This window comes from Crassostrea angulata, chromosome 4, assembly GCF_025612915.1.
Source record: "Crassostrea angulata isolate pt1a10 chromosome 4, ASM2561291v2, whole genome shotgun sequence".
NCBI lineage: Eukaryota > Metazoa > Mollusca > Bivalvia > Ostreida > Ostreidae > Magallana > Magallana angulata.
The window spans coordinates 9,115,401-9,142,901 of NC_069114.1; the positions used below are offsets into that span (position 1 = coordinate 9,115,401).

The 27,501-nt window shown below is 33.8% G+C and overlaps 1 long non-coding RNA gene and 2 pseudogenes across 2 annotated transcripts; 2 read left to right on the forward strand and 1 right to left on the reverse strand.

The window, feature by feature from the left end:
* LOC128182348 (RRP12-like protein) overlaps positions 1–27,501 on the forward strand; it is an 89,653-nt pseudogene that overhangs the window by 591 nt on the left and 61,561 nt on the right.
* Positions 652–4,208, reverse strand: LOC128182349 (uncharacterized). Of its 2 annotated transcripts, none has more exons than XR_008243404.1 (6): positions 4,053–4,208; positions 3,864–3,938; positions 2,501–2,652; positions 1,776–1,846; positions 1,551–1,667; positions 652–688 (listed from the first exon to the last, which is right to left on the reverse strand). It is a non-coding gene; the product is annotated as an uncharacterized LOC128182349 (long non-coding RNA). The 2 variants fall into 2 exon arrangements; XR_008243403.1 differs by having other exon boundaries at positions 1,551–1,678.
* On the forward strand, positions 8,106–15,047 carry LOC128182336 (RRP12-like protein; annotated as a pseudogene).

Here is a 27,501-nt window from a genome sequence, read left to right on the forward strand (position 1 = left end):
CTTTTCCCCAATGACATATATTTAATGAGTTAAGTCATGGTGCTTTTGTTCCAAAATTAGGCTTAAATAAAAGTTCAGCAAATATTACACTTACGTGAGAAAACACATACATATATTGTAGCTTCAACACTATGCACTCAATGATAACATGAGGCTAAAACAAGAGGCCCACGGGCCACATCGCACACCTGAGCAACAATAGGCATGATGAAATCAGCTTCATAGAGTCAATACACACCATCTGGACAATGTGGTGTAATACATGTAGATCCTATACAAAAAAATCTGGACAATGTGGTGTAATACATGTAGATCCTATACAAAACATCTGGACAATGTGGTGTAATACATGTAGATCCTATACAAAACATCTGGACAATGTGGTGTAATACATGTAGATCCTATACAAACCATCTGGACAATGTGGTGTAATACATGTAGATCCTATACAAAAAAATCTGTTTCCCCCTGGATATTCTTATATTTATAATCAAGTCCCTTTTCTAAGATGATTTTATTGTGACAGACATATCACATTCAGCATTTCAGTTCTCAAAAAGACCATTAACAGTTGTTTATATAAAACAGTCATTGTGGTTATTTACAATTCTTAGCTGATATATTCACTCTAGACACTATACTGAACCATGATTCTATTTTTTCATTTTCATCTTCTCTGGAGAAGGTCCTAAAAATTCACAACAAAAATCTTGAAATTGAATATCATTCACATGAAACATGCATCCAAGCCCATTTTTTTTTCTTTTTTAACATACACTAAGAACAGTTACACTAATAATGTTTATCACATGTTCAGCTCAATATGTTTTGGATAACGCTCATCATGAGTCATGTAACAAATTTATTATTTTACACTATGTATTCTTACCCAACATGACGTCATAATTAAACATACTGTAGGTTTAAGTTGGATAATTGACAAAGAATGAAGAAGTATCAAAATATAACAGCTGAAAGAGTAGAGTACCGTAAATCTGAGTTATAAATCTGAAGCATTTAATGCTGTTTTATATATATTTTTTTTATAAATTCATAAGATTACGTTTGATAAATGAAAGTTTTGATGTTTGTTAAGCTTGGAACTTTTTCAACCTGCATAAAGTAGTTGATGTTTCTAAAAGATTGGAGTTTAACAAAAGATGTGGTATGACGTGATAAAAAGAATATCTCATGATTTGCAATGGTACATGTATATAATTTTTATACAATTCATTCTGTGTATTCTATCTACTTGCCAAGGCTTGAGGATAATAAACACACAACTTGTTGGATAAAATTCATACAACCCATACAACATCTCTAATTATAAGAGATCCTATGTATATATGATAAAATCACAAAGACCAAAAACTTGACTTCATAGAATTAAACCACACAGATTATAACCTTAATATTCAATTATTAATTCCACACAAAATAGAGCTACAGGAGAGGGTGGTCTAAGTTTCTAAACTTGTGCCCAATCCCAGTTGTGATTTTGTACAATAAAAATATGTTCAAATCAAATCAGAGCTAGAGTAAAAGCTTACCTGAGGCAGATAAGGAGGAGTAATGTTAACTTCCTTCGAGATTTTCAGAGGATGTACTCCATGCTCCACTCTTACAAAACTAAATTTCATTCACATCCGAGGTCTTCTGCAGTATATCTACAAACAACCTGCAAAAGTTAGCCATCATTGATTGATGTTAATTGTAATATTAAAATCTTGCATCTGGCAATGCAAAAGTGCATAAGATTAATACATTACACGTACCGGAAATTCTGGGGGGTTTCTTGGTGGACTAGATGGTCATGGCCATCTTCTGTATTCTGTCTTCAAGAGTTCTGTATAAATAGGAAAATACTTAAATTTAGAAGCCAAATAATAGTTCAATCAATCATACCTTAAAATTTAAGGTACTGGTAGATCTGATGGAAAATGTTTTGACCACCCAGCCTGCTCACTACACCTTAAAACAGTTTCTCAAATCAGCAGAAAATTACTTTATATATTATGACAGATAGCATGATGGCTATAAAGCGGCATGTAAATATAATAGGTGAAAAAATGTGCAATTTAGGATATGAATAATAATTTAAATATTTCAAAATTTAATTCAGTAAAGATGAACAAAAGCCTCATTTTAACAAAACATTCCAATCGCCATCTTATGACATGGTGTTTTAACAAGTATAAGTCAAGGTGTAGTGGATTTCCGGTACCTTAATTGTAATAAATTTGCATTATATTAATTGATCAAAGTTTTTATCAAAATTATTGCTATGGAGCAGATACTAAAATTGAAGTTTAGGTAATAAAAAATGCTTCACTTCATTGATTCACAATGCATGTAAGTTTCTGAGTTTTCAAACACTCTTCATTATTATTAATATTGATATCATGATTATGAAAAGACAAATTTGAAAAATATTCATTTCAATCTTTACTCTCTCTAAGATATCTCTTTGAACAACTATGGCCTAGTTAAAAATAGTTACCCATCAATGAAGAGTTGATGAAATCTGGAAAGTTTATTACAGACACTAGGACACATTTTTTTCATTCATCATCAGATAAGTGGGTCTATCAAAGCAATGGATGAGGGAACAGGGTCTGGCTCATGTGGGTATTTCAATTTCTCCATACTGCGCTGTAACAAGCAGAATATGAACTTTTGTATACATGTACACTGTATATATAATTATACTGATAAATTTATTAGACATCCATATACATGTAAATACATTTTATGTCAATCTAAAACTGACTACATTAAACAAATTCTAAAAAGAAAAAGACATTAATTGCCTAGTACATTGTTTACACCGACAAGATACATATTACATTGTCCAAAAACTGTTAACATTGTCCAGTTAGTGAATACTAAATAAATATTATCTAGATACAATGTAGTGATTACATTAACCAGATATAGATTACACTGACCAGACATACTGATTACAGTAAACAAATACTGATAACAGTGACAGAGAAACTGATTACATTGACCAGACGCAAGTCTCTGTATAACATAGGAGTCAGTCCAGGGGTCAATCAATTTAAAAATTACAATTACATTGGAATTCTTTTCATTACAATTATCATTACCATTACTTTCATTTACAAAAGTAATAAATAACAATTATTTTTCTAAACAATAAAGTAATGAATTACATTAAACATTGCAAAAAAAGATACAATGACAATTTTTCATAACTATTCATGGCATTTTTTTTTGTATGGAAGTAATGCATTACATTACAATTACTTGTAACTGAGAAATGGGTGCATTACACATTACTTTCGAAAAATGTAATGATTACAATGCATTACCATTGCACATCACCCCAGTTCTGATAGGAGCAGTGTGAATAAGACTAAAGAATTCATAGTAATTCCTAATGTATTGAGTATATATTACATGCATTATCAAACAGCACAAGTTCTTTTTTAACACTTCACAAAAAATAGATACAGTTACAATTAGGTTTCCTCTGAATTACATAGTGTGACTGTGTGCTGCACATTACAAATTTTAACATTTATGATATGCATGAATATAATTCAATATCTTGAACCTACTGCATGATGTAATAACTTGAAATTTACAAAGCATGTGAGTGATCATAATAGGTGAGTAGTTATATAGCTATGTCACTGTCTGGATCAAGTGAGAGCTTCTCATTAACTGAAACAAATGAGACACAAATGGATATGATGTAAAACCTAACAAGTTGAATCAAGATACATGTTAATAACGTTAAGAGAATGTCAATGACTAATTGTAATAATGAGAATCTCTTTAAAACACAAAATTACAATAACATACTGAAGCTCTAGAGAAGTCTCCATGTGGATTACCTGATTGTTTTGTTCTGCCTAGTAAGGTGTATAGAAAGGTAACTTTATCACCAAATAGATGAAAACACAGGGTTCCTGAAAAACAAATAGAAATCTTTCAATCAGCATTGAACAAGAATCACGTCTTCCACCTCATCTATTTTGCATGTCTGAGAACACCAAGAATTTAGCAAGAACAAAATGCTATACCACTCTTAAGTCAGCAGTCCCACCACTCAAATGGAAGACACTACATATGATATTGTGTAGGTCACATTTAGGGAGTGCAGAAGGATTTATATTCAGATTATATCCACTGGTTGACCAGGGTGCTTATAAAGAATCACCCCAGCTGGCTGACTGGAGGATTCTGAAACAATAAAAGCATGCTTTAATCAATGTAGAACTATTATAGCAGCTGTAAAGCACACGGCCCAATACTGTACAGCATGTAATAAATACTTGTCTCAGCACTGAAGAGAATCAAAGCTTATAAAAAATTTTAAAATATCAATCTTACAGAACAATATACTGTACTTGTAATGCACTTGTAACATTTTACATTGAAGATTGATTTTATCACAGATTTTTTATTTCAATAGGCAAGTCAAAACTCTATTTTCACTATTAATTAAGATCACTTTATTTGTAAATAAGCATAATGAATGACAATAAAGACAAGACATCAGTGAGATTGATCATAGGTACATGGTACAGCCCACACACATGGATAACATATAGGTCCTGTGAACATTTACATTACTAAATTTGCTTAATTAATTTATCTATATATGTCGACGACTGGAAAGAGCTACATTGTAGGTCATAAGGCCCTATTAATTAACTGTCATTAGGCCCCTGTTACGACATAAGGCTCCATGTATTTATTACTATTTACTACATTATACTAGACCACTGATGGCGGCATTCATTTATAGGCTCAAAGATTAATTCACTATTCAGGGTCTATGATAATTATATAGCACAAGAATTTGACACAATCTGAGTAACAACAAAAAGAAGGTGCATTATATACCTCTTTTTATATACCCCCTTTTTATTGATGACAGATTGAGCCAAATCCCAATGATGGTTAGGACCTGTATATCTGCTCAACTTAAATAATTATCTATATTTACAATACATGTACTTTCTATGACATACACATATCAACAAGGTATTATTTTATTTCGGAATAATTATTTTCCTCGGAATTCACCTTTTTCCTGATGGAATATTTTAATTGGCCCTAATAGCCTTAGTTAAATGAAAAAAAATATAAATCCATGAGATAGTGTGATTTTAGCAGTGGCAGGGGTAATGGAGAAAAATAGCCTACAAGGGGGCATAATCTTACAATACAATTTTACGCGCAATGACACAAAGAGCAAAAATAAATTAAACGGTTTAGGGATGAGGATCTCAGATCTCAGAAGTTAACAAAATATACAGTGTATCATATCATTTCCTATTTCATAAAGACGGGGGGGGGGGGGTTTAAAGACAACACCTGGGGGTCATTAATGTACTTTACACCAGTTGATGCATCATAATGACTTTAGAAGATATTTTGTATTTTCCTGTTTCGTGGGGTCAGAACAGTCCCATAAGGTCATGACCTACATTGTATTTGATGCATTATAATACATTAAGAAAGAAATACTCCTTCCTTCCTATTATTACTCATATAAAAAATATAAGTGTCTACACTTACTTACATATGTAATACACAAATTTAATAAGAAATTGTTTATACAGGGTCAATATGGGGTCAACTCAACAGTGCTGCGCATGCAGTCTGACAAATGAAAAAAAATAACTTTTGCAACTAAAATGACAGAAACTTTACAAATGCGATAGGATAGGTAATGATGATAAGCTTATTTGAATATTAAAAGATGATGATACAGTATGCTGTCAAAGGGAGATTACATTTCGAAAGTGAAAGTAGAACTTATATACATGTGTATGTATGCTGGCAGGAATCCCATGCTGGCATCTTATTATATTGTGCTACTGCTACTACATGTATTATGCTTACCTAAATTGGTCAACATCATAATGATAATCCAATTAAAACACAATAATGAATTCCTTTAGCTGATCTTAACTACCGTAATCCTTTTCTGCATACGGAAAACACAGACATGTATGTATGGGTGTTGCTAAAACGCGGAACGGAAAACGGAACGGAATGGAAAATATCATCACGTTTATCGCTTAAAAAGGGTATAGACTGGCCAGAAACGATTTACTTTGTATCTTTTATTTATATCTAATGAATGATTATCAACATGTTGCTATCTTATTAATATTCATATGAATGTCTATCAATTATAGCATTGTATTCATTCGGCTTTAGTTGAGTACGAAACGGAAAAATCAAATGTATACGAATTGTGAAACATTAACATGATTAAACGAGCAAATTAGCTATAACTTTTTACTTATTTCTCTTATATGGTATTGCTGGCATATTAGCGTAACGTACGCAGTTAGTGAAAGCGTTTTATGCGTGTTTTGAGTATTTTTATATTATTTTCAAATATGATGTACATGTATATACTTACATCAAAATTGAATTTTCGGTGTTCTAGACGATCTTTTATCATACAGACGATACAGTATCATTGAGATGGAAGAAAAAAACTGTAGGACTGACGACATTAAAAAATTAAAATACAGTAAACATTAAAATACCCGGTAATTTGTGAAACTAGTAATTTGTGAAACTAGTATTTTTAGCAATGCAATTTTGTTTACGTTTGCATTACAAAGCATGCAGTTGTTTATTCCAGCAGCTATATACATATGATCCGAATAGAGAGCTCTAGACGTTGCCTGGTTTGATTTTCCGATTATATATTGGGACTATAGTCTGTCGATCCCAAAATATTCATGCAGCACATTTGGACGATTTATAATGGAAAATGTTGACATCTTTTCTCCATTTGGAAGTCACTCAGAAGACCTTGCACAATTTTTCAACACTGTCATCCGGATCTGTTAAAATGCAAAACCCCGTAGACTTCTTTATTTTTAGCTGTGTATTTATACCAGCTGATAAGCTAGAGAGGACGTTTTAAAGAAAGAATAATGAGAATGTTTAATGCTTCTAAAAGAGAATCGCTTGAACCCTGAGGTATATATAAATATACAGCAAAAAGTGAATCGAGGATATTTTGGGACAGAATATAGTGGTCAATGCATGTACTGTTAATTTTGAGGAAATAAATATTCTTGAATAAATAATCTAATATTGCTAATCTTTCAAAAAAAATTAAAAAGGTACATAAAGTATATCGTTTTGGCATACTTAAGAAATCTATGAGGTAAATAACATTAGATAAGATTTTCCGTTTTCCTTCCGTTCCGTTTTCCGTTCCGCGTTTTAGCAACACCCATGTATGTATACACGTGAACCCATCTAATCGAAGAGCTGGGTAAAACTAGTATCCGCTAATGAGACATGCAAACCTGTGTTGTGTACGTAACTTCAGACAAAGATCAGTCATTTGTAACATGCATGTATTTTTATGACCTATTCTTCAAATCCACTTGCACTATTTTATTAGCCTAGGTAAATAACAGCTTTAAGGTGATGCAGGACACCTGCATAGTGTGATGTACATGTATACTTCCTATTGAGATAAACAATAAAGTATGTTGAATATTGATTAAATATTTACCCCCCAAATAATGTTACCTAACATTGAAGCGCAATGGGTTAGAGCGTTTACATGTCTGTAAGAGCATTGGGGTCCAAGGTGTATTTTTGGTAATTTACGAATTTTCATGGGGAGGGGGGGTCTGGACCCCTCACTCCAACCCCTTCTCTAAATCTGTGCACACGATGATGTTCATGTAGGCACACAGAAGCAAATCTAAAACCGGCAACCGCCACTGGGAGGGGGCATAATTTAATTTTTAATTTTGTAATAATTACAGTATATAGACCATTATACTTCCTATGACATAAAATGTTAAGATTATTGATTAACTGAAAATTCACTGCAAACAGTTCTACCCCAAATTGCACATAAAGTGCTGCTCATGTCACGATGTGTATTATCATATGGGCAGGGATCTCATCCTTCAGTTATGAAAATTATAATTTTTAAATGTATTACCGGAGTTTGCATGTAGATTTCATTTTTAATTAAACAGGTACAAAACAGTGTTATTTAGGGGCAAACACATGGTGCGGGTATTACTGTCTAATGACAGCATCTAGTTATATTTGTCCTAATGTTGTTTATTTTGCTTTCTGTAGGCTAGCTTTGCTTGATCTTCTTCTTGTGATGTTACCTCTTGTAAAGGAAATGCGGGTGAAGGAAATTTTCCAACTTGTGACACAGTTTCTATCAGTGAGTTGAACTATACAGTCCTTTACTAGATATTGTATTTTATATTTTCTACTAAATAAGAGTTTAAATATTTTAAATGTTTCAACAGTTTTGTGTTACTCACATAGGCTTAAATAGTGAAAGATTTGATTAAATCCAATATATTTGTGCTGTTCTCCTGTGGATAGGTACAAGAAGTGATCTGGTGAACCTACTTGTAGATCCTCCTTAATAGTACTACTTTCTGGTCTGTTTCTCCTACAGGACACAGACAAGACCTTACAGAAGAAGTGTTACCGAGTGTTAGAGGACCTGTGTGGGAGCCCCTCCCCCACCTGTCAAGGGTTCCTTACCCAGAACCTTCCCGGTATCCAGGGGGTTCTGCTCCAGTCCCTCTCTAGTTCCAGTCCCTCATCAAAAGCGGTAAGATACTATAGATTCCTTATTTTACGCGAGTACTTAATTCCGTGATTCAACGGTTTTCCATCAGATCGCAAGTACATAAAATCGTGAATGCCAAAGTTTTATCATACAGTAAAACTCGTTCAGTACGAACACGGATATAGTGAATTCTTGGATAGTGAAGTTTTTTGGAGTCCTCTGTAAAATTCTTAACAAATCTTTGCAAAATTTACCGTTTATAATGAATTCGGATACAAGGAATTTATGGATATACATGTAGCGAACTGATTTTGTGTCCTGTAGAGGTGAATAATAACAAAGCACTTTTATAGCGACTTTATTTACAGTTTAAAAAGTTTGCACTTCCAGTTAACATAACAATTTGAATGAATTTATTTTCATATTAATTTTTTTTAATTCACAATCTGATTATTAAAGATATCAAAGTAATGTATTTTTATTTTAAGCCTCATTTAGCAAAAATTATAGTCTTGTAAAAGAAAACATGCATATAGTGATTATTATTATGAATTCGTTATATGGATATTACGAATTACGAAATAACCAAATATCCACTGGTCCCTAGGACATGCTGGTGAATTCGTCAAAATAAAGAGAGGACAAATACATGTACATGTTTATTGTATAGAACTCTCTAATGTTCTTTCTCTGTCTCTCATGATCACTTTCTTTAGATTTTAAGCTTTGTCTAGTGTTTTCTGATAAAGAAACAAAACGAACTTCAAGGTTAAATTAAAAGCATTTTGTTTCGTTTCCAGCCTCGTCTGCGCTGTTTAATCAACATATTCAAGTTGTTGCCAGAGGAGCAGAAGGACTTCTTGTTAGCTGTTGTACCAGAGGTAAATGTCAATATCGTTAAGGTTATGGTTTCTTAGAGAAATCTTCCTAACGAATGTAAGGGAGTCTAAGTGGTGATGAAAAATGAAATTTAATGCAATATCTGTATTGACGTTTTGGTAATTGTCAATGTCGATGAATAAATTTATATAGATATAACATATAACATATAACAATTTTATATTGATAGAGAAATAAACTGTCATTTTTCTTTTAATAAACATGTAAAAATTCAGGAAAAGGGTTCTGTGTAATTGTTTTTATTAGAAGAAAAGAATGCATTTGATAATGATTAATGAAAACATTTAGGACAAACAATTTTGCAAAATAATTGCACATTGTTGTATTTCTCTACAAACGGTGAACATTTTAGAGCCAGGTAGTACATATATTGTGCTATCTAGTATCTTCTTACTTTTACCTTGATATTTCGACAGGCAATTCTGTGCACCAAAGAGATAGGAGAGAAGGCTCGCTCTGCTTCATACCTACTGTTGGTGGAGATGGGCCGTGCCAAGATACGATGGAATAAAGATGAAAACGGTATTATGTTCAGTTGGTTTCTTTAAGCATATATTTAGAGCTTAGAAATGATTTTCATGTTGTAGATTTACATTTGAACTTGAGGCAAGTAACTCATCAACAAATACCTAGTAACCACTTATATAACAGGTTTTTTTCTCTCTATGTGTAACTAGTTTTCATTTTATTGGGTGTGACAGGTGTCCTTCTTCCTCAATAACAAACTGCTTTCTCATGAACAGGTGCCCTGGAAGACTACTTCCAGATGGTGATGGCAGGACTTGGGGGTTCCCCTCAGATGGTCAGCTCCACCCTGCTGGCTCTCACCCGCATTCTCTACGAGTTCAAAGGTCAGTGGCTGAAGTAGTGTACAATTAAAAATAAATTGCATACTGATCTTGTTCTTGCTGCAATTGTATCTTTCACATATTGATATTGGTTCACATGAGTTTTATCATTTTTCACTAAGACATTGTTGTTAACTTTAAAATGTTGCTGTCTACAGCCTCCATCAGTTGCTCGTTACTGGAGACAATCGTGGAGAACTTGTGTATATTACTGACCTCCAAGACAAGAGAAGTGGTCAAAGCAGCTCTGGGCTTCATGAAGGTTCTTCTCTCCGCCTACCCAGACACTGTGCTGGCACCACACTTAAAACAAATTGTAAGCTTGGCTCTTAAAACTAAATCTCAAATTAATTTTAATGTTATTTAATGTGTCAGTGTACAGATATGCACTGGTTGATTTGAATGAATCACTGTTGTATTTTTCCTCTTTTTTAGATGTCTAGTCTTGTATCACAGAAAGAGGATTGCAAACACCACTTCAGGTTTAAAGCCAAGGAAATTTATGCCAAACTTATCAAGAAATTTGGGTAAAATTTGGATTTTTTATCACTTTCCTTAAACACTTTAAATGTGTATTATTACATACATGTACATTTATGCAAGTTAAACCAACTACAATGAGGCTCCATTGGAATAATGTGCAAAAGCTTAAAAGCATGGAATGGCATGTTTTGTAATGGAGAATTATTTTAATGCAGTAGATATATAGATCGATGTACATGAATGCAGGATTTTGTAGTTTAGTACCAAGTATTAATAACTGGTTCCAGGTATGAGACAATCTTTGGCCTCTCACCACCAAGTATTCACAAGGTGTTGGTAAACATAAAGAAGACCCAGGAGAGAGCGAAGAAGAAGAAGAAGGAAAAAGAGGAGGAGTCGGAAGAAGAGAGTGATCAGGAGCACTTCAAGTCCCAGCCAGAGAGGTATTTTGTACATGTATACATGTTATCTTATGTATTAAATGTTTTATTTTCCCTCAGCGTTTGATTGGTTAAATTTTATTAAATGATCATGTTAAAAATTCTATAATAAATCTGATGCTTATAAACCTTACTATGCTAAAAATAAAAAATGTATAAACCTTACTTTAAAAACATGTATTAATCTCATGAAAAAGCTATAACTGTATAGAATAAGGATAATTTAAAATTAATGTGAACACTTTATAAGTGTGTCCAGTGCATCAATGTTAACTCCATCAAGATTTCTTTCAATTTCTCTCAGCATGGATTAGCTTCTGAGGGAGACTGACTCCGAGGAAGAAGGAGAGACGAAGGGGGCACGCAAACCAAGGGACAGAACTCAGGCTAAACTGGCCTGGCTACAAGAAGGAGGGGACATCATGGACTTCCTGGACCCCAGTGCATCCAAGAAAGTTCTTGGTAAGTTACAGGAAATGCTCCATTTTAAGGGGGCCGGGGCGTATTGTGTTACGGGTTTGGAAAAACTGGTATATATAAAATGAGGCAAGTCCTTTGTGACAAACAAAACACAAACCATACTTTTTCATATAAGATTTACTTTAAGAATTGATTGAATGAAATAAATATCAAATCCTTGTAGTTAATTACGATGTTTTTTATCCATGTTGATAAAGTGGACATGCATTTAATTGCATGTGATGTTGAAAAACAATTGAAGGCCGTCATTAATGTTTGCAACATTTTATTGATAGCAACAAAGCCAGGAGAAAAGAGAGAACAAAAGACAAAGAAAAAGGAAGCTGAGTTTAAGACGGCTCCTGATGGACGCCTGATCATTACAGAGTCGAGTGACGAGGAAGGTAAAAAATCAGGGTCATGTAGGCTCTTATTGGATGCAAGAAATAGTGACAGAATAAGAGAAGATCAGGGTCACACATACTCTTTATCATGTTCACGGGAGTCTCGAGATATATTGTAAGAATAAATAAAATCAGGGTCACACAAACTGTTTATCATGATTATAGGTGTATAGAGTTATACAGCATGTTAGAATAAAAAAAAATTCAAACACCTCTTTCTTAAGGTAGTTCTATACTCTGCACTAAATGGGCTCTATCAATCATTAAAAGCTTAGCTTTAAATGATAAATATACATTCTAGCTAGCAATACATATACAAAATAAAATATGTATGTTAACATGCTAGTTTGTTATCACCTCTCAGACGGGTGTACCCCCTTGCGAAAATTATTGACAATTATGAAATTTGCCAGACGTCCGTTTTTCCTAAAAATAATTACCAATTTTGGGAAAATTAGAACTGAACATACAAAATAGAGTATAAATATTTATTTAAGCCATATCTCAACAATAATTTTTTGCAAATTTTTGTAAGTAAGTTCGCCTGATGTATCAAAATAGAAAACAAAAAATGCAAAGCTAGTATCACGTTTGGTAATTTTTTTTACTATTTTATGGACTCAAACTTAAATTCATGGTGTTTATTCTATAGATTGACATCTTAGAAAAAAAGATTTGGTAAAATGAATTATATGTTGACAGATTACTTTTCACGCTATAAGCTCTAAACTAAGTAGACCCTGATGAAAAAATCAGTAAAAATCACATTTTGCTACAGTTTTCTGCCTAGTTCGGTCAACAATGTTAGATATCATTTAAACATTAATTAATTGACGATTGATTAAAATCGAAATAGCTTCTGTCTCTAAATTTAAACCGGTTTTAGTAAAAGAAAAAGAAAAATTCCGGGGGTGGGGTGGGGTCAAAACAAAGAAGATATAAGCATACCTGAGATCCTGGTTAATCAGAAACTTCGATTTTCATTTTACTTTAACAGAATCGAGTTTCTCAACATTAATCATTTCTATCTCTCATAGAATACATATATTACCATTCTAATTGCTTATTATTGCCATTGTTCACAACAGCGAGGTAGAGCAAAATCAATACCGGGTATCAAAAATGCTTTGTAAAAGTTGAACCAATATTGTAAAATCCGTATTATGACGTAGTGCGATACTCAGACTACTTTAAAGAGTTGTTCATGAATAGAAAAGTTTGATCCATGCTATTTAATATATGATAGACTTCTACTGGTTCTTGCTCAAAATATTTCTACATTAGATGCAGATATCTGTGTAATATTCTGATTCATGGTAGGTACAGTTTTCATGATCATTAAATGTAGAAATATAATGTTATATTGCAGAACCTGAGAAAATTGCAGGTGATGATGATGAGTTAGATGACTTATTGAATGCCATTGAGCAAGGTGCAGGGAATGTTAAGGTAAATAATGAAATCAGTTTATCACAAAAGTGTTTCATGCAGAGGAAATATTCTCCAGCCATAAATGAATCTTTTAACATGAATCATTTTTGTGACAGAAAACCAAGAAGAGGAAGGTGGAGGATTTGGGGTCTGATGAAGAAGGGCCGGCACCCAAATATAAAGGTAACGTTTTTTGTGGATGCCATCATCATTGTATTATCAAAATCAAATAAATTTTAACAAATTTTCATAGCAAACAAACATCTGAGAACATCAAAATTACATGGTAACATAAGTCAAAAATAGTCCACTCTCATATTTTTAATCATAAACATTGAGTAGAATTTTGTGAATATCTATTCCAAGTTAAGAGTGATCTTATTTTCTTTAGCTGGAGGTGGGGGCATACACAGACAGATTGTGAAGGCCAAGCGGTCGGCTCCTCATGACCCGGCCAGTGAGTACCGAGCCAAGAAAGCCGGAGGGGACATCAAAAAGACGGGCAAGCCGGACCCCTATGTCTACCTCCCACTCAACTTCCAAGCTCTCAACAAGAGGTAAAACACTTGATGCTCCAAGGCATGGAATGACTACTGATTCAGAATTATTTTATGCAATATACTCAAGAAATCTTACAGAAAAGTTCTCAAAAAGTGTGCCATTTTTTCATTGATACTGGCAATTGATTAAGACAAATTCTCATCTTATATTAGTGTTGCAAAATTACATTAAATACAGTAGATTCCATATTTAATGTGAGGAATTTAATAATCATGTAAAACTGCGAGAAGCAACCCCCGAGGATTTTAAAAGCTTGCTTTTATTTTACAGACAGCTTTGAACTATATGAAATTATAACAAATATTGGTGCTCACGATTTTGTATTCTTGCAATTTGATGCAAAATGGCAGAATTGCGAAATCAAATATTTGCTTAAAAAAAGGAATTTACAGAATATGGTCAATTACTTTTTAGGCAATTATGTGCATTTTTATTTGATTATAAATAATAATTGTTTATTTCAGCTGTTCAGATTAAAGTTTATTTTGTGAATTTTTTCTAGGAAAAAGGCAAAGATGACTGGTCGATTTACAAATCTAGTGAAAGGAGCGAAAAAGGGGGCTAAGAAGGGAGCTAAGAAGAAGAAGATGTGATTAGTATTTGGACATTCACACGCTGTGTTATTACTGGGTTGTTTTCTGTTGGTTCCCTTTTCATTGACTATCTAAGCAAGATGTTGTTCAGCATGTGTTCTTGCGTTATAGTGATTCAAGTGCGGACTTCACATTCTGAACAATCAAGGTTGTTAGGAAAAAAGTTGATGAAGTTGTTCATTATACCATTAAATTTGAAAAAATGGTTATTATGCCATTTGAAAAAATGGTTATCTGATATGGAAAGAAAAAAATATTGAATTGTATTAAAGTTATGATATTTCAATATTCATTTTATAATTATGTTTTTTATTCAGTTTAATTATATTTACATGTAATTGTGCAGTGAGTTATATATCCTTGCAGATTTTGTCTGACGGATTTTTGAAAACACATTAAATAAGACTAGATACGATCTCGTTACGAGTAACGAGTAGGTCTTCCGTTCAATTTTTAAACGATAGCATTAAAATATCAATGAAATTTCAGAATTCCCCTCAACCACTCCCTTTCAGAAAATGTAAACGATTGTCATTATCCTTTAAAATGCTTAACAAAAAGTTTTGCTTTTTCTCATACAGAACATTAAAGATGTAAGATTTTTGTCCCCTAAAATCCCTAATTACGTCATCAATGGGTTTGGAAATGAGTTCTACAAACTGATATTGTTACGATCAATAACTTTGTTCCTACAATGCATTACAAAATCTGTATCTTTTTAAGTTATCTGTAATAGAGTTTACGACAGTCTTGGCCCCTAAATAAAGGGGCCAGCCCCTTTTTCTTGAGTTCATTCGAAAGGTCTCACGAATTATAACATTTTTTGTTCTTACACTTATCTAGAATTGTTGTTCATTTTATAATTACAAATGATAGAATATTTTAGGGGCCAGCCCTCTAGATCCTTAATGGGGACAGACATTGGTGTTTTGATTAATGGAATCGATTAGAATCATCAATACAGATATTTTCTCTTCTACAATGCTTAACAAAATATGTCTTCTTCTCTAGATATATTGCGTCAAAGCTTTAGCACTTTGGCCCCTAAAAATCCCTAATTACGTAATAAATGGACGTGGCAATGATTTTTTCTGATAGATATTGTAACGATCAACAACTTTGCTTCTATAATGCATTACAAAATTTTTATCGTTTTTTCGTTATCTGTGATAGAGTTTACGAGTTTCTTGGCCCCTAATTTAAGGGGCCAGCCCCTTTTTCTTGAGTTCAATCGCAAGGTCTCACGAATAATAACATTTTTTGTTCCAACACCTATCTAAAATTGTTTTTCATTTTTGAGATACAAATGACTGAATATTTTAGGGGCCAGCCCTATAGATCCTTAATGGGGACAGAGATTGGTGTTTTGATTAGTGGAATTGATTATTATTATTAAGACAGACATTTTCTCTTCTACAATACTTAAGAAAATATGTCTCCTTCTCTAGATATATCGTGACAAAGTTTAAGTACTCTGGCCCATAAAAAACCCTAATTACGTCATAAATGGGCGTGGCAATGATTTTTTCTGATAGATATTGTAACGATCAACAACTTTGCTTCTATAATGCATTACAAAATCTTTATCATTTTTAAGTTATTTCTAATAGAGTTTACGAGTGTCTTGGCCCCTAATTTCAGGGGCCAGTCCCTTTTTCTTGATTTCGTTGAAAAGAACTTTTGATTTTCTACCACTTTTGTTATATATGTCTTAACAAAATACCAACTGATAAAAAGATACAGATCAAAACGCATAAAAATTTTGGATAAAAATTCGTACCCAATTTTCGTGCCCAGGCGAGCTCAAAGAAATGGCGCCACTGGCGTAAAACAAAATAATAGTGCACAACTTCAGACTATAGACTACCTATCCTGAAAATTTCATAGTCATATCTCTGATAGTTTCTGAGATCAGCTCTGCACAAAATAGGTCGTAAAAAACTACAAAATGGCCGATAAATCGGTACCGGAAGTGACGACAACAAAAATTTCAAAAACATATAAAATTCAGATCATGACTCATCATCTCTGAAAAAATGACTGAAATCGGCTGAATAGTTTTTGAGAAATCGCGTGCACAAAATTTGGAAAAAAAAATAATAATAATAACTAGACACGATCTCGTTGCGGGCAACGAGGAGGTCTTCCGTCCGCTGAAGACGGAAGACCCTAATAATAAAACACTGTTTTTGTCTTAATCTTAATTAAAGAGTGGTTTTCAGCCTGTACTACAGTCAAACACTCTTTTATGTTGAATATTTTAGTTAGAAAATTAGACAAAAAGGAGAGAAAAAAATAGAGAGAAAGAACAAATCTTGGCTCCGGTGAGATAAGAACACACAGCCTTTGCAGGTGTCTCAAAACATGGCTGACGCGAAATAATTCCCGAATTTGTCTTTGAATTTTGGGAGTTTCCGCCCGGGAGAGGAGCTGAGTTTTTGTATGAGATGAAAAACAACGTGTAAGATGACTGACTATTCAGGTTTGGTAACAGTGCGAGGTCATTTGAAATATTGATGCGTGTTTGTGTCTGGAGGGGGGGGGGGGGTGAAAAGACCCGAGCTTGATTTTCGTCTTAAATAAATCGAAAATAGAATTTTGAGGTGTGGATCTCGGATTCGGTTAACAACAATTAAGGGAAGTCCTAAAACAATGACTGATGCATTTTACCCATGTATTTCAGTGTTGAGAATGTTTTTTCGTGTCGTTTACTATTATGTTTGACTGTTTTATTTCAGCAGGATTGATAAAATCTTAATAAATGTAGAAATAACGAAATCCGTAACACGTAAATTTATTCGGTAAAAATGACAGTAATTTCCACAGTTCTAACATTCATAAGTAGTTCACACGCTATCGTAGATACAGACTAAATGGAAAACAAGAAATATGCATGCAACAGAAATATCACGCGGCTGCTTACATCCCTTGTACTGTGTAAATTTTAAGTCCCCGTACAGGCTATACTCGCCGTTTGATCTCAGGAATTTCTTCTTAATTGTTCAATCCGCTGCATATTTCACAGACAATAAGAATGGGGTCCGAGGTACATTTACACAAAATGTCATTAGGATTGAGTAAGGGGCTCAGGAGTTTGATTTTTTTTTACAGACATGTCAAGCACGCCAATCGAAACTCGAATGCCCAAAAATTCATATCTCTCTTAAAAATGAACGAATAGGTCTGGTCATTAGTACAGTAATCTAGACTTGAACTAGGTTGAAAATGAAGGTTCAAGATGACAGATCCAGTAAAATCAGGCCAGGAAAACAAAATGATTTTGTGAATAGGAAGAGGGGGGGTCGGTGCGTGTACTGTGTAAATTTAATTTCCAGGTATAGGCAATAAGCACCGTTTAATTTCAGGAATTTTGTCTTAATTGTTCAATCCGCTGCATATTTCACAGACAATAAGAATGGGGTCCGAGGTTCATTTTCACAAATTTTCATTAGGATTGAGTGAAGGGCTTGGAAGTTAGAATTTTTTTTATAGTACATGTCAAACACGACAATTGAAACTCAAATGCCAAAAACTTCATAACTCTGTTATTAATGAACGAATTGGTCTGGTAATTAGTACAGTTATCTAGAATGGTAATTAGTTAAAATTAAAGGCCCAAGATCAAAGATCAAGTAAAATCGGGCCAGAAAAACTAAATGATTTTATGAATTGGAAGGGGGGGGGTCGGTCGTTGACTGCTTTATTAAATGTAGAATATCAAATTCTAAATATCACATATTACACAATTTCTAAATAAAATACATAATTATGTTAGAACAATATATAAGCGTTGTTTGAAAGATGTAACTATTGATTTTTTTACATCTATTTATTCTTAGGCTCAAACACTCATAAACGGGTGGTCAGTTTTTAAACCTTGTCGCAGTCACCCGTTCGTTTGTATAGTTACGTGTATAAACTTTGGAGGCTTTTCTTAATCCCGACAGGCAACAGATTTGTATCAGTATATAGACATGCACAAAAAAAGGAAAAAGTACACCATCTTTAATAAAAATGACTTTTTAGCGTTGACTTCCAATCAGTAAGAAGACAATTATTTAACAATGAATTTCAAATTATTTGAATCCATAGACATTATCCCGTAACTTGATATAAAATATATATCATTTTTGGACGCCAATGTACATTTAGCTTCTATCCAATTTACTCCACGTTACCTGTACTAGTTCTTATTCAAATGCTAAAACATTTGTACTTGAGAGAGAGAGAGAGAGAGAGAGAGAGAGAGAGAGAGAGAGAGAGAGAGAGATTACATAGCGTTTTATAATGTTCAGGAAATCAATATATAAGCAACCTTTGTCAATAAACGCATGTATACATGCATGTGTGTATCTATATATGGGATTAAATACTAAGCAGTCCTCCTTTTTAAGCCGAGTAGAATAACGTGGGTGCATTGCTAAATGTTGTGTGCATACAATCATTGAGATGGGGGCATTTCTTTGATGCCGACAAAGCGACCCAGCGAACTCTAATGCGGTCGAACTACAGGGGCACTTCGGCGGCATGTCTTTGATGTCGGCGATGCGACGAGCGTCGTAATTTAGAGAGCTGCTGACAGAAAAGAGCTCTATATTTGTACTAAAAAAAGCCGGTATCTTTTTTTATTTATGACAAAAATAAAACGGAAAACATTCAAATCCATCATTTTAAAGATAAACCCATTAATCAAAACAAAAATGAGAGAGAAAAAAGATTCGGCACTCAGGGACTGAACCCGGGTCGCCTGGGCACAAGTCCACCACTCTAACGACTGAGCTACGCGGACCCTCGCTTCAGAACTTTGGAGTCCAAAATCTCAAGAATGCGTGGATTGATTTTAAAACGAATTTCATATTCTGAAGTTTTGAGAGCGTCTCTATCCAATGAAAAACTAAAAAAAATTCAAATCCAAAAAATAAAAAAATTAAGGTTTTTCATTTCCTTCCGGTGACGACCGGAAGTGACGGCCGACGTTCGGATATGCAAAGGGCACTGCGGCCGTTCACTCTCTTCCTTCTCGGAAAATTTGAAAGTCCTATCTTGAATACTTTTTGAGAAAAATCGTGAACAAGCAAAAACATAAAATCTTTAATATCTCGGTACCGGAAGTGACGACTGAAAAGATCTCGTGTAATTTTCTTACAAATTTTGTCATGAATAAGATCTAAAAGTTTCATGAAAATCGGCTGAAGCATTTTTGAGAAAACGTGACAGAAAAAAAAAATAATAATAATAACTAGACACGATCTCGTTGCGAGCAACGAGGAGGTCTTCCGTCCGCTGAATACGGAAGACCCTAATTATAAAAGACTGTTTTTGTCTAAATCTTAATTAAAGAGTGTTTTTCAACTTGTACTATAGTCCAACACCCTTTTATGTTAAATATTTTATTTAGAAAATTAGATAAAAAGGAGAGAAAGAACAAATCTTGGCTCCGGCGAGATTAGAACACACAGCCTTTGCAGGTGTCTCAAAACATGGCTGACGCGAAATAATTCCCGAATTTGTCTTTGAATTTTGGAAGTTTCCGCCCAGGAGAGGAGCTGAGTTTTTGTATGAGATGAAAAACAACGTGTAAGATGTCTGACTATTCAGGTTTGGTAACAGTGTGAGGTCATTTAAAATATTGATGCGTGTTTGTGTCTGGAGGGGGGTGGGGGGTGAAAAGACCCGAGCTTGATTTTCGTCTTAAATAAATCGAAAATAGAATTTTGAGGTGTGGATCTCAGATTCGGTTAACAACAATTAGGGGAAGTCCTAAAACAATGACTGATGCATTTTACCCATGTATTTCAGTGTTGAGAATGTTTTTTCGTGTCGTTTACTATTATGTTTGACTGTTTTATTTCAGCAGGATTGATAAAATCTTATTAAATGTAGAAATAACGAAATCAGTAACACGTTAATTTATTCGGTAAAAATTTGATGACAGTAATTTCCACAGTTGTAACATTCATAAGTAGTTCACACGCTATCGTAGATACAGACTAAACGGAAAACAAGAAATATACATGCAACAGAAATATCACGCGGCTGCTTACATCCCTTGTACTGTGTAAATTTTAAGTCCCCGTACAGGCTATACTCGCGGTTTGATCTCAGGAATTTCTTCTTAATTGTTCAATCCGCTGCATATTTGGCAGACAATAAGAATGGGGTCCGAGGTACATTTACACAAAATTTCATTAGGATCGAGTAAGGGGCTCGGGAGTTAGATTTTTTTTCTACAGTACATGTCAAGCACGCCAATCGAAACTCGAATTCCCAAAAATTCATATCTCTCTTAAAAATGAACGAATAGGTCTGGTCATTAGTACAGTGATCTAGACTTGAACTAGGTTGAAAATAAAGGTTCAAGATGACAGATCCAGTAAAATCAGGCCAGGAAAACTAAATGATTTTGTGAATAGGAAGGGGCGGGGGGAGGGGGGGGGTCGGTGCGTGTACTGTTTAAATTTAATTTCCAGGTATAGGCGGTTTGTTCCCGTTTTGCACACATTTGAAAATTTGGTATAAAAAAATGTGTGCGAAACGGGAATTTGACCAGGTGAGATAATTGCTTAATTGCTATAGTCTATATCACAATTCCCGCGAGGGTAATTGACAATAAAATAAGTAAAACATATTTACTCGCAATTTATATTTGCATTTATTTTATCTTACAATATAAATTTCATAAAGGCACATTTACATAATAATCACCATCCATATTCATGAATTTGATTTCAAACATTAAATTGGTCATGAACAATTTCATTATTTTTTTAAATAAGAAAGATTATTGCAAAAATGTTGAATATGTAGCGCCTTTGTTTAACTTACTGCCTATATAGGAAGAACATGTACACGCTAAAAGTTTGAAGAGAAAATAGCATATGTTAATATTTCATTATCGCTTTTGCTGACATAAATGGAGATGTGTCTAGTGAAAACACTGCTTAACATTTTTTTTTAATTTTGTGGCTTGAATAATCGAAGAAATAGACAAACTGTATGACGATAAATCGGCAATTTTATATGCTTCAAAAACTGTAAAGATTATTTCACAAAACCTATTAAATGTAGACCTAATTCATGCATTTTCAATCTTTTTCAGTTTGAGTTATATCGCATCAATATTGAATTATTATTTTTGTCATTCTGTTTATATTTAAGGTAAATGGACAAAAATTTGAAAGTCAAATCCACTAATCATTATTTTTTTTTTAATCAGTGTGTGGAAATTGAAGACTTTTTAAATATATCATTAATCAAACGAAAAAAAATGGTGATAGTTATTAGACCTAAAACACAACAAAATGTCTATATTCTTCTTGTTTTATCGTTAAGGTGCCGATAAAACACAGGTAAAAAACCAGGTAAAATCTTTGACCGAAAGCAGACTATAATTGCAATCACAACACAATTCACACCTATTGTTCTATACCTAATTATCAAATGTGTGCAAAACGGGAACACACCGTATAGGCAATAAGCGCCGTTTAATTTCAGGAATTTTGTCTTAATTGTTCAATCCGCTGCATATTTCACAGACAATAAGAATGGGGTCCGAGGTTCATTTTCACAAATTTTCATTAGGATTGAGTGAAGGGCTTGGGAGTTAGACTTTTTTTTATAGTACATGTCAAACACGACAATTGAAACTCAAATACCAAAAACTTCATAACTCTGTTATTAATGAACGAATTGGTCTGGTAATTAGTACAGTAATCTAGAATGGTAATTAGTGAAAATTAAAGGCACAAGATCAAAGATCAAGTAAAATCGGGCCAGAAAAACTAAATGATTTCATGAATTGGGAGGGGAGGTCGGTCGTTGACAGCTATATTAAACGTAGAATATTAAATTCTAAATATCACATATTACACAATTTCTAAATAAAATACATATGTTAGAACAATATATAAGCGTTGTTTGAAAGATGTAACTATTGATTTTCTTACATCTATTTATTCTTAGGCTCAAACACTCATAAACGGGTGGTCAGTTTTTAAACCTTGTCGCAGTCACCCGTTCGTTTGTATAGTTACGTGTATAAACTTCGGAGGCTTTTCTTAATCCCGACAGGCAACAGATTTGTATCAGTATATAGACATGCACAAAAAAAAGGAAAAAGTACACCATCTTTAATAAAAATGACTTTTTAGCGTTGACTTCCAATCAGTAAGAAGACAATCATTTAACAATGAATTTCAAATTATTTGAATCCATAGACATTATCCCGTAACCTGAAATAAATACAGGTAAACTTTTTGGACGCCAATGTACATTTAGCCTCTATCCAATTTACTGCATGTTACCTGTACTTAGTTCTTATGTACTTGAGAGAGAGAGAGAGAGAGAGAGAGAGAGAGAGAGGAGAGAGAGAGAGAGAGAGAGAGAGAGATTTTCTAGTTTTTTGGAGTGTTTAGGGAATCAGTATATCAGCAACGTATGTCAATAAACGCATGCATACATGCAAGCGTGTATCTATATATGTGAACAAATACTAATAAGTCCTCCTTTTAAAGCCATGTAGAATAACGTTGGTGCATTGCTAAATGTTGTGTGCATACAGCATTGAGATGGCGGCATTTCTTTGATGCCGGCAAAGCGACCCAGTGAACTTTAATGCGGTCGTACTGCAGGGGCGCTTCGGCGGCATGTCTTTGATGGCGGCGATGCGAACTGCTGACAAAAACGAGCTCTATATTTGTACTAAAAAAGCTGGTATTATTTTTATTTATGATAAAAATAAAACGGAAAACAATAAAAACTATCATTTTAAAGGTAAAATCGTTAAACAAAACAAAATTAGGGAAGAAAAAATAATCGGCACTCGGGGATGGAACCCGGGTCGCCTGGGCACAAGTCCAACACTCTAACGACTGAGCTACGCGGACTCTCGCTTCAGAACTTTTGAACTCAAAATTTCGGGAATGCCTGGATCGATTTTAACACGAATTTCATATTCTGAAGTGTTTTAAGCGTCTCTATCGAATAAAAACATAAATAAAATTCAAATCTAAAAATTTGAAAAATTAAGGTTTTTCATTTCCTTCCGGTGACGACCGGAAGTGACGGCGGACGTTCGGATATGCGAAGGGCACTGCGACCGTTCACCCTCTACCTTCTCTGAAAATTTGAAGGTTCTATCGTAAATACTTTTTGAGAAAAATCGTGAACAAGCAAAAACGTAAAATCTTTAATAACTTGGTACCGGAAGTGACGACCAAAAAAAGTCCGTGTACTTTTCTTACAAATTTTGTCATGAATAAGATCTGAAAATTTCATGAAAATTGGCTGAAGCATTTTTGAGAAAACGTGACAGAAAAAAAAAAAAGAATAAAAACTAGACACGATCTCGTTGCGAGCAACGAGGAGGTCTTCCGTCCGATTTTTAGAAGAAGAAATGACCTTGTCTTTTATCTTCATCAACAAAACTTATCAGGAAACGCACATGTGATCTAAAAGAGCGATGGATGAAGGATTATACACCCCATTGGATCCCTAGTTTTAAGGACCAGCCACATTTTATTTCATATTAAATAAGAGGTCTTTTGACCTTAGAACAGGTCTAATAACCTGTAATAAAAAGAAACCTTAGAAAAAAAGAGGGTCTTCCTTTGTAAACGGAAGACCCTAATAACAATAAGAATAGAAGGGTCGTCCGCTGAAGACCCTAATAATAAATGACTGTTTTCGTCTAAATCTTAATTGAAGAGTGTTTTTCAACTTGTACTACAATCCAGCAACCCTTTTATGTTGAATATTTTAGCTAGAAAATTAAATAAAAAGGAGAGAAGAAATAGAGAGAAAGAAGAAATCTTGGCTCCAGCGAGATTAGAACACACAGCCTTTGCAGGTGTCTCAAAACATGGTTGACGCGAAATTATTCCCGAATTTGTCTTTAAATTTGGGGCGTTTCCGCCCGGGAGAGGAGCTGAGTTTTTGTATGAGATAAAAAACAACGTGTAAGATGTCTAACTATTCAGGTTTGGTAACAGTGCGAGGTCATTTGAAATATTGATGCGTGTTTGTGTCTGGAGGGGGGTGAAAAGACCCGAACTTGATTTTCGTCTTAAATAAATCGAAAATAGAATTTTGAGGTGTGGATTTCGGATTCGGTTAACAACAATTAGGGGAAGTCCTAAAACAATGACTGATGCATTTTACCCATGTATTTCAGTGTTGAGAATATTTTTTCGTGTCGTTTACTATTATGTTTGACTGTTTTATTTCAGCAGGATTGATAAAATCTTTTTAAATGTAGAAATAACGAAATCAGTAACACGTAAATTTATTCGGTAAAAATTTGATGACAGTAATTTCCCGTTCTAACATACATTAGTAGTTCACACGCTTTCGTCGATACAGATTAAACGGAAAACAAGAAATATACATGCAACAGAAGTATAACGCGGCTGCTTACATCCCTTGTACTGTGTAAATTTTAAGTCCCCGTACAGTCTATACTCGCCGTTTGATCTCAGGAATTTCTCCTTAATTGTTCAATCCGCTGCATATTTGGCAAACAATAAGAATGGGGTCCGAGGTACATTTACACAAAATTTCATTAGGATTGAGTAAGGGGCTCGGGAGTAAGAATTTTTTTTCTACAGTACATGTCAAGCACGCCAATCGAAACTCGAATGCCCAAGAATTCATATCTCTCTTAAAAATGAACGAATAGGTCTGCATGGTCATTAGTACATAAATCTAGACTTGAATTAGGTTGAAAATAAAGGTTCAAGATGAAAGATCCAGTAAAATCAGGCCAGAAAAACTAAATGATTTTGTGAATAGGAAGGGGGGGGGGTCGTTGGGTGTACTGTGTAAATTTAATTTCAACGTATAGGCAATAAGCGCCGTTTAATCTCAGGAATTTCGTCTTAATTGTGCAATCCGCTGCATATTTCACGAACAATAAGAATGGGGTCGGAGGTTCATTTTCACGGATTTTCATTAGGATTGAGTGAAGGGCTTGGGAATTTTTTTTTTATAATACATGTCAAACACGACAATTGAAACTCAAATGCCAAAAACTTCATAACTCTGTTATTAATGAACGAATTGGTCTGGTAATTAGTACAATAATCTAGAATGGTAATTAGTTGAAATTAAAGACCCAAGATCAAAGATCAAGTAAAATCGGGCCAGAAAACCTAAATGATTTTATGAATTGGGAGGGGGGGGGGGGTCGGTCGGTGACTTCTATATTAAACGTAGAAAATTAAATTCTAAATATCACATATTACACAATTTCTAAATAAAATACATATGTTAGAAAAATGTATATGCGTTGTTTGAAAGGATCTTCCGTTTGAAAACACCTTAAAAAGGCTATCGGGACATTTTTTATTTATTTCTAAACACTTTCTAAAATTCCAGTAAGCCTCTCCAAGGATTTCAACAGACATATCTTCATATTAGGAAAAGGCCATGTTACTGTGATTTTTGATAAAATTCAAACAAAAATAATTAAAGTCCATTATTTCAGAGACAACATTTTGAATCGAAGCACAATTAAGGAAGAAATAAGAGTCGGCACTCCGGGATTGAACCCATGCCGCTTGGACAAAAGTTTACTATTCTAATATGGATCGATTTTTGAACAAAAATACATATTCTGCATTGATTAAAGCGTTTGCATTGTAATATGGCAGAAAAAAATATTTAAAAACAAGAAATAATGAAAAATAAATGTTTCTGCTTACTTCCGGTGCCGACCGGAGACGTTCGGATTTGCGAAGTGCACTGCAGCTGAAGAATAACAATCATCACTGAAATGTCGATACAGAGAGCGAGAGAAGAAGGCAGTAAATAAGATTACTGAATTTAAAATCCAATAATATTCCCAAAAATTGACTTACATTGCCTGACGTTTACTGTACATTAACTGTACCTTTCAGTGACTACCACTGTACTCCACTATACAGTCCTACTGAAGCACTGTACCCTCATTGTATGGCACTGTACAGAGAACTGACCAGCACTGAACGCCACTGTACGCCACTGTACTATTGATTTGAAAATTAAAATCTTTCTCAAAATCTTTAGTATGAATTTTTGCATTAATATTCACTTTTCTAATAGATGTATAGCATTAACATTAGGAACATGGAAAAGAATGCATCAGGTCGTTAAATTTATTTAATGTTTTCTAATTAACTAATTTATATCGTTTTTTTAATGTTAGGATCACAAAATAATGATATGTTTTTTAAGACATTTTTCCTATATCTAGAAGATAAAAAATCTTAATTTTACATGCTGAACCTGATTTTTAAAGAAGTGCATGAATTTCATATAATGAATAAGTAATTTTGTAAACTGGCAGTCATAAGCATATAAGAATACATCTTCCTCACCAGCAGGGATACAAAACAAAGACCACAGAGATTGGAAATATACAGCTAACGCACGTCACCTGTTACAGTCAAAACATTTGAAATGGGCGGGAACAAATTGACGCGGACGTCTGAGAAAACACTGGATTGAAACTGTTGTTATAAGAAGCGTTTTTCCAATCCACCTCAGCATTTTTAACTCGCTTTATAAGTTAATAGAAAAACATTTTATTTCATCAATAATAGTCATTCTATTTCATCAATAGTAATCGGATCCCCATCCGAGAGAGATTATACGCAGGGCAAAGCATATTGTCCGATGACTCGTCAAAAGTCTGAAACCAAGTGGGGGCGATTTTGAAACCGGGTTTATTTCCAGGGGAGAATAATTAATTCAAATTCCGATTTAAAAAATTAATACATATATTATACCCAGATAAAAATTTTCGCTAGGCTAATTTATACGGATATGCACATTCAT